Here is a 7,037-nt window from a genome sequence, read left to right as displayed (position 1 = left end):
CGCAGGACACCAGGTTTGGCTTCAACACCTAAGTGATGAAACTAACTGGTCAGATCTCCAGTCTGCAGTCTGTGTGTGGAAAACATTGTCCAGTTCTGACATTGTCTGACCTATGTTCCGTGCAGCAGACGAACTGATGGGGAATGTGGGGACTGAATTTCACTTTCCAATACAATAATTTTTGTTTTTGACTCAGTTCAAATTTTATGTGGACTGAACTCTCTCTCTCTCTCTCTCTCTCTCTCTCACACACACATACACAATTATACATAATGAATACATATCCCCCCTCCACAAACACACGCATATATATATATATATATACACACACACACGCACGCTCTCTCTCTGTCTTGATGAACCGTGTTAGCTGTTTTTTGTCAGGTGTATTTATTCATTTATCTATTACATTATATGAACAAAGAAATAATGATAATTCTGTGAAATTTAGAAGTACAGCATTTGCTTGCACAGAGAAAAAGCAAGAAATAATGATGATAATTATAATAACAATATTAATAAGCAAACAATTAAGCGTGTGCTCGGTAACATGCACATACACAGTGCACGCTCGTCGAACACACAAATACGCAGACACACGCACCCCCCCCCCCCCTTCCCCCCTCCCCCTTTTTTGCCCGGCGAAAAAATACTGTGAGAGAATACTGTGGACTTTATGGGCTGTACATGACGATGGTTGCGCGGTATTGAGTTCCAATCATAAGGGCTCACTGATTGAAATGATTAACACATAGTAAAGAGTGGTAACTCTCTCCACACACAAGGTACATAACTTCAAGCCATGTTTTGTTGGGTTTTTGTTGTTGTTGTTGTTTTTTGTTTTGTTTTGTTGTTGTTGTTGTTGTTTTTTGGGGGGAGGTTGTCTTGTTTTTACGATTTTTTTTTTTTTTTTTTTTTTTTTTTTTTTTGGTATAAACAAGCGGAATTGATCAGGAGAGTGGAGTTGCCTCTGTGGTGTGTAACAATTTGAGGCAGACAGTGATATCTTTTGGCAGGGTGTAGCCGGCTGTGGTAATCATTGAAACTTTGTGTTTTATTCTGGCATTTACAGACAGCCAGTGAAGAGGATATATGACTGAAAGGCTGAATATGGTGTGTGTGTGTGTGTGTGTGTGTGTGTGTGTGTGTGTGTGTGTGTGTGTCTGTCTGTCTGTCTGTCTGTCAGTCTGTCTTGTTTGGGTGACAATTGACGAACAACATAATTCTAAACTATTCGTGATTTGTCGACGGGATACTGACAACAAGAAATAATATGTGACATATAAAGAGACTAGAGTCTTTTAGTTGCTTGAAGTGTGAGAAGAGGTCGAATGTAAGTGATTTGTCTGATGATAAACTTCGCAGGTTGACCTGCCAGTGTTCGTCACATGCCGAGTCAGGGTCATTTGACAGTCAATGGTGGCAATACCATAGTTTTCAAAACAGAAAAGTATGGTGGTAGCCTATATCACCACGGTATTCAATGATTAGAAACAGGAGTGTTAAATCGTTTCTGTTGTTCGATCACTTTATGAAACATGCAATGGCTTTTGAAGGAAAACGAGTAATTTAAAGTCATTTTATCTCTGATGCATACTAGCATTCAAGCCTTACCTTTTATTTGCCCCTGTGTAATTAATTTCAATAGTCTGTATGTGTGTCTATTGATGATGTGGTTGTGGGTGATTTGATCGCGTTCGTAAATAACTCTTTACCTCTCTTACCTCCCTTCCCAAAGGGTAATTTCAAATCGCCATCGCCACCACCCACCCACCCTTACTACCTCTCTGTCTCTGTCTCTCTCTGTCTCCCTCTGTCTGTCTGTCTGTCTGTCTGTCTGTCTGTCTGTCTGTCTCTCTCTCTCTCTCTCTCTCTCTCTCTCTCTCTCTCTCTCTCTCCGCCTCCTCCACTTTCTTTACTCCTTCCCTTGTCTCATCTTCCTCCTGTTCTCTACTACACCTCGTCCCAAATGTCCCTGTTGTTATTTCTTGATAACGCTATTGTATTGTTCATAAATATCTACTATACTTATGTTTGTACATGCGTATGCAATTTTGATGTTGCTGTTGTGAATTTGACTCTCTCTCTCTCTCTCTCTCTCTCTCTCTCTCTCTCTCTCTCTCTCTCTCTCTCTCTCTCTCTCTCTCTCTCCGCCCCCTTATGTATCTCTCTCCGCCCCCTTCTGTCTCTCTCTCCGCCCCCTGCTGTCTGTCTCTGTCTGTCTCTCTCTCTCTCTCTCTCTCTCTCTCTCTCTCCGCCCCCCTTCTCTCTATCTGTCTTTTTCTGTCTCTGCCTCCCCCCCCCTCTCTCTCTCTCTCTATCCTCTCTCTCTCTCTCTCTGTATCTCTCTGTGCTTCAGTAGTGTGGATCCGGAACGATGTGGTGGATGGGGTATCAGATGACGTGATTAGCTGCAGGGTCCAGCCGGCGCGGTTTCGTCACCTGAGCAGTCATTCATCAGGTAAAGTGGCGTTGGGACGGGCAGAACGACCGTGCACGATATTGATCGTCAGACCACATTCAACTTGATGAGCTTGAGGGAGGGGGTGGGGGGGGTATGGTATGTGTATCGGGGGAGGGGGGAGGGAGGGGCGGATGGGGGGCGGGGGGCAGGTGCAGACAGACAGACAGACAAACAGACAATACGCAGACAGAAAGAAAAAGACTGGAGATGGATATGGGGTATGGATACTTAGTTACACAAGCAAATTCTTTTCTTTCTTTTTTTAATTAAAAAGAAGAAGAAGAAAAAGAAAACCGTCCTCCACCCCACCCCCACCCCCACCCCAAAAAAATGTAAGCATGTACATCACATAAGAGAGAGAATACGAATACGAAATAGTTTATTCACATTTAGACCTAAGCCCCTAACTGAAGGGGTAAGTCATAATTATATCAATCAACAAACACCTTTCAAAAACACATTGCTTAACATTTACACTTCAGATGCTTATTGTATTTGACAATCTATGTTGATATTGTAATCTAAGTTATAGTAATAAGGCATTGCAAATGTATAACGCCACATTGTATAATACAGTTGTATACATAAGCAAATTGAATCTAAAGCGGCATGGGTTATCATAAAACTTAGGCTGGATATAAGGACAACAAAACAAAGTGAATTTCATCTTCTTCTGATTGATGGCATAAACGACACAACGCTTTCTCAGCTCTTCTTTCAATGTATCTTAAACGATGACAGGCAATATCTTTTTCTTTCTTTTCAGTTTTGAAATTTTTTTTAATCTCCACACCAGAAATGCGGGTGGAATGAGAGAGAGAGAGAGAGAGAGAGAGAGAGAGAGAGAGAGAGAGAGAGAGACCTATCATTTAAATTCATTTTCTCTTCTTTTGCTTTTTTTCTATGGAGTGAAGAACAAAAATGGTGTGTCATATGGTTACATGTATCCAAACATGTAAACAACACAGGAAATGTTAGAGGAACATTCCGATAGACTTCATCATTGATATATAACTTTGACATGAGAAATAAGGGATAATGTCACATTACAAAAACATACTCAAAGAGTTTAAATAAATAAATAAATAAATAAACATAGATAAATAAAATTAAATTAAAGATAACGATAAAAATCACCTACATCGTGTCTAAAAGTACACATACTCGAACTCATACAAGAGGATGTCAATACCTAACTGAACATGTATCTGATCTAAGCCAAGCATATTGCTGTATTTGGTGGAATCGCAAAGAAAAGCATGTATTCTTCATTTCTTTTTCTTCTTCTTTTTCTTTTTTTCTCCATGAAATTGATTCAATAAGTGCTTTGTAATGGTGCCATTTAAAGGTAAAATATCTGTACAGCAAAACAAAAAAAAAAGAATCATAAAAAGAAAAAAAAATCAAAAAAAGAATCACAAGTAATTCCATGTATGTATGTATCTATGTATGATAGATAGATAGATAGATCTTCTTCTTCTTCCTTGGCAGCGACCACAGTCAGCTAGCTGATTATTCTGTCACTTTTGCAAAGGGTCCGCACTCAAAAAAAAAAAAAAAAGTTAGATGGATAGATAGATAGATGGTGTTGTTGTTGTTTTTTTGTTGTTTGTTTTTTTTGGGGGGGTTGGGTTTTTTTTTTTGTAGGTCCACTGTGTTGCATGGGAGGTGGAAATGGTGAGTATGGTGGGCGGTGGAGGGGTCGACACAGTAATGACCGTTCGAGTCTGGTTACAGTTGACAAGGTCAGTCCATAAACCGATCCATCAATCTTCCCGGCCATAGCCATCAGCAGGTTATTCGGGGAGGAAGGGGAAGAGATAGGATGAGCATACTATCGAGTTTCTTCCGGCCCCCCGTCACACAAATTGACCATCGGAACAGTTTTGATCGAGCACGGCCATGTTTGAACTTCCGCGATTAACCGGTGGCACAGGAGGGTCGAGAAGATTGACAACACAACTCTGGGTGTTGACTCGTTTTTGTTCTATAGTTTTACCGTCCATCTTCACGGTAAACAGTGTGGTTTTCTTTTGTTGGGAAAGTAAATCGTACATCGCCAAAGTAACTGTGTTGTATTGTCTTGTTTCACATTACCTGTTAATCTTTCTCATAATTCAACTATTACTAATATGACGCCTTGGATGAGAAATCGGCATTGAGAATTTATACTAAATTATACTGACTTCAAAAATTCATTATTTTCGTTGATTCATCAAAATCCAAACATGTGACTCCAAAAAATCACGATATTCACGCAAGAATGTGCCTTCATAGTAGACGGACATCTAAATGGATAATCGTTATTCGTGTACACGTGCAAGACAAGTAATAAAAAGCAGGAGAAAGCCATACTTGTAACACCATTGCAGGTGCCATACTCAGATACTGGTAGCTAAAGTCATACGATTATTAATGTTCTTTTGGCAAGTGTACATTATAAAATAACAAACTACATGTCAAATGCAGTAAAGTTGATTATTTTGACGAAGAAGTACCAACTGATTTGACAGTTAAAATGTTGTTTCGATAATCACCCTTTTGATGAAGGATTTAATGGACAAGTAATCAGTCATTGCATATGTTTTTCTGTCTCATTTATCGTGCCCGTATGTGATACCTGCTGTTGGCATCACTGACTCAGAGATCAGATGAATTTTTATACTTCGTCACCTGTGGTACGTGTCAGACCTTGGGGACACTGTAGGCCTATAGTGCATACTTTCGTCTCGCCTTCAGTAAATTTGTTCACCCATTGTTTCAAGAGTTCTTTCAGTGTGTGTTAGTGTGCTTCGCGTATGCGTAGGTGTATGTGTGTGCACGTGCGTGGGCACCAACATCCAAAAACAGTTGATCTCAGACGATAGTGACCCCTTATAATTTAAACGCGACTCTGTGTTTCAACACTGTCGTGTCAAAGGTTCTGTTCCCATTCTTCACACTGCAATTGATAATTACCTCCGAAGTCTATCGTTTTTAACCCTTTCACCGCCAGTCAATTTAGAGCACAGAATTCCCTTGTGGACAATGGCTAAGAATAGCTGGGGATTCCCCCTGCGATGTATAGAAAATATGGCCTATCCTACCACCGAACATTAAGAGCAGTAGGTTCATGGATAACAGACCAATGAATGGTCACCTTTCAGTGACATGGGTCCTCTACCACGCCTGTGCATAAATGCGAGCTTGGCGGTGAAAGGGTTAATCCGTGTCACTGTGCCTGTCTTTCTGTCACGATTCATGGAGATCCGTCACGGCTGGCGGTCTCGACCAAGCACACGGATACCTTCTGTCCTCAGTGTCTCCCGATTGTGAAGGATCTTTAAAAACAAATATTTCAAATCCCTGGTTCCCGATATTGACCGATCAGATACATCAATGAAATTAATCAGATCGATCGGTCTTTAGCCAGTAGAGCCGACTTGCGTTTGCTTAAAATTGCAGGAAAATCTTTCCACAATGTTTCATGAAGTTGCTGAGGAACACCCTGGAGTGAAAACACACTGGGCGAAAATAACATAGCAATATTGAATTAAGCTGAAACCACACCCTTTATGATTATATAACTTGTTTTTGTTCATTGGTGGGTTTTTTGTTCGTTTGTTTTTGTTTTTGTTGTTGTTTTGTTTGTTTGTTTTTTTTTGTTTTTGTTGTTTTGTTTGTTTGTTTGGGTTTTTGTTGTTGTTGAAAGAATTCTCTCTCGTAGCATGTGAAGGCTTCAAGCTACGTTGAAGTGGACTGGCGTGAATAGAACACAAAAAAATAGAGGATCAGAAATGTAAGACACTTACAACCCCCTCGGTCTTACTCCCCCTCCCTCCAGCCCCCCCTCCTCCCCCAACCCCCTCCACCCTCTCTGTCCGTCTGTATTCATCTCTCCTTCCGTCCGTCCGTCTGTCTCTCTCTCTCTCCCTCCCTCCCTCTCTCCGGCTCTTTCCCCCTCTCTCTCTCTCTCGCTTGTATGTCAGTGAACACAAAACGCGCGCGCGTGTGTGTGTGTGTGTGTGTGTGTGTGTGTGTGTGTGTGTGTGTGTGTGTGTGTGTGTGTGTGTGTGTGTGCATCATCATTAGCGCAGCAGCAGATAATGACATCACCGATATCGTCTCTATCATCATTATGTTATCATTACATTATCATCGTTGCGCTGTTATCATTAATTGCTGAGCTACGTGCGTGCGGTTCTCTCACACTCTTACGCTGTGTGTGTGTGTGTGTGTGTGTGTGTGTGTGTGTCAGTGACGGTGTGTGTGTCTGTGTCTACGGTGGGTCTGTGTCTCTGTGTGTCTGAGTCTCTGTGTGTGTGTGTGTGTGAGAATATCTGTTTATGCGTATATCCATCTCTGTCCGTCCATTGTAGGGGCTTTCTTGCAAATGGACCAATCTCAGTGTGGCTTTGGTCAATGAATAATTAATAAAGTTGAGAATCTGTTCAAAATCATCAACGCGAAGAGTGTGATCCCGGGTTTGTGTCAAAAGTGCAAAGTTAGCATTTTGTTTCTAGTTTCAAGTTCTCAAGGAGGCGTCACTGCGTTCGGACCAGTCCACATACTCTACACCACATCTGTTTGGCAG

The sequence above is a fragment of the Babylonia areolata genome, chromosome 18 (genome assembly GCF_041734735.1).
Source record: "Babylonia areolata isolate BAREFJ2019XMU chromosome 18, ASM4173473v1, whole genome shotgun sequence".
In the NCBI taxonomy this organism is placed as follows: domain Eukaryota; kingdom Metazoa; phylum Mollusca; class Gastropoda; order Neogastropoda; family Buccinidae; genus Babylonia; species Babylonia areolata.
This window is presented reverse-complemented; position numbering follows the sequence as displayed.